Source organism: Eschrichtius robustus, chromosome 9 (genome assembly GCF_028021215.1).
Source record: "Eschrichtius robustus isolate mEscRob2 chromosome 9, mEscRob2.pri, whole genome shotgun sequence".
Classification (NCBI taxonomy): domain Eukaryota; kingdom Metazoa; phylum Chordata; class Mammalia; order Artiodactyla; family Eschrichtiidae; genus Eschrichtius; species Eschrichtius robustus.
Window position 1 is genome coordinate 25,892,747 of NC_090832.1, and position 2,293 is coordinate 25,895,039.

At 39.1% G+C, this 2,293-nt stretch overlaps 1 pseudogene; it reads right to left on the reverse strand.

Moving 5' to 3' along the window:
- Positions 1-1,281: 1,281 nt before the first annotated feature.
- LOC137769102 (ATP synthase membrane subunit K, mitochondrial pseudogene) lies at positions 1,282-1,559 on the reverse strand (annotated as a pseudogene).
- Between the last annotated feature and the right edge of the window lie 734 nt (positions 1,560-2,293).

The following is a 2,293-nucleotide window of genomic DNA, read 5'->3' on the forward strand; positions in this document are numbered from 1 at the left end:
CCCATTGAGAGATTGAGGTCTCTGCTCCCTTTCCTTGAAACTGGGCAGACTGTGTAACTTCTGAGGCTAGGTAATTAAAGACCTCCACCAAGTGCTAAGGACACCTACTCTTAGAAATACAACAAGCATGCTGAAGGGAAGCCCAAGCACCTCCACAGATAGCTATGTATAGGTTCCCAGCTGATGTCCTGACTGACAGGTGGCATCAACCACCACACGTGTGAGTGACCAAGGGTTCAGATGGCTCCAACTCCCTGTCCTCCAGACAGCCTCCGTTCTTCCAAGCTGAGGCCTCGGAGGTCATGGAGCAGACACAAGCAGTATCCGCAGAATCTGTGAGCGTAATAAAATGGTTATTTTTTATGCCACTCTGTTTGAGGTGACTTTTTTTCAGGAATAATAACTGGAAGAGTTATTATATGTATCATCTATGTATAGTGCTGTAGTAGGTGTTGGTGGGTTTTAGAAGTGTATAAAATTTGGTCCTAGTCTCCACATAGTTTACATTCAGGTCATTGTTTAAACTGAGGCCATTCTTGTACCCACAATGTAATTAAATAGTTGGTCTTTTTATAGTTACCACGATCTCAAATATGATCACTGTAAAATGGGTAGCAGCTTGGTATTCTAACAGAAAATGTAATCTTTTCTTTTGCTTGGTTTCTCCTTTAGCTTTGGTGAGAATTTTAATACTCATCCATTATTTAGACACAAAACAACCCACGAAGCTCCATTTACACTAAGCACTTTGCTCAGTGCCTGACACATAATTGCTTGATAAATGTTGAATGAATGCCAGTCCAAATTTATCAGACGCAGACCGTGATCGAGTGTCTTTAGAAGCACTTGTGAACCACCTTTCTCATGGGCCACAGAAAATGAAGAGACATTTATTGAATGTGGGGTTGAGGATAAGAAAGCTAAGGTCTAAAGCTGGGAATGTCTTTAAAAATTAAAACATCAATTCTAATCAATATGAGGCTGATATAACTTCCGAGACTGTGGTGAGTGTTTGTAAAAACAGAGAGGGATATCCACACTGACTTTAAAAGGTTCATGCTTTGAGGTAAAAGTAGACAACCAAATACACCACAACTAGGTAGCCAATGTTCTCAAAAAGCTCTTAAAAGAAATTAATATAAATTCATATTTAAATATATTACATACATTTTTTTAGTTTGGTTTTTATTATTTATTTAATGTTTAGAAACATGGGGATTTTTCCAGGTTCATATTTATTGTACAAATGGAATATCATTTGATGAGTTGACATTAGCTTCTCTAGGTCTGAGAACTTAATGGATGCAGTAGAGACAGGTTGGACTCCATTAATGTTGCTTTCACATCTGGAACTCTTTTGGACCTGCACTTGAAATACAGGATAAGCAAAGCCAAGCCTGTATATGTGGTCTGTACATGGTTCAGTCTACTTGTGAGAGTGTAAGTGTTGAAATTTTTTTTTTAATACCAGTGAACTGGAATTGGGTATCAGTTTCTGGGCCTACAATGGCTTCAATCCTGCCATAGTCACGAATTCTATAGCTTGCGCCCTTCAACATATAAAGCCATCCCTCCACCAGATCAGAAGACGGTGCCTCCTTCAAGGTTTAAGAGTCTGGCTTTCCATCCAACTCTCCTACTTCCTGGTATGTGACCTTGGGCATGTGGTTCAGCCTTATTGAATCTGTTTCTTCATTTGTACAGATGGATGGTATTCACCTCATATGATTTTTGAGGATTCCAAGAGACAATGCCTGTTTATCTCTTAGCCCAATGTTTTGCATGCTGTATCCTGATAAATAGTAGTTATTAGCATGGTCTTTTGTGAGTAAAAACTCTGGACCTGTTCATTAAGAACTGAAATTGGTTCTATGAACTCACCTGATCCCTTGCTTATTGAACACACATATTGCATTCTTATACATTCTGCCTATAGGAGAAAACTTATTGAGATCACTTACTTGTTTATTTTTATGATGACATTAACAAAATGAGGAGAGAGGGAGGGAAAGAGTGGCTAGAACCATTGGGTTTGTGTAGGGAGGAGAGAGAGAACACAGGTATTTCCTCTGAAAAAATTCAGATTTCTCTTGTTTCCTTGCCTGAAGCTGGCTTGCTTTGAACTGGGATAGCCTCCCTCCCAGGGCTGCACTATAACTGTGATGGGCCCAAGGTACTTTTGCCTTGGTGGGTCCCTTCCTCTGTAGAAAAATACAAAAATTATATTTTATGACTCTGCTGGTATAAAGATGAATATAATCTTTGACCCCCAAAGTTAACTTTTTAAATTCTG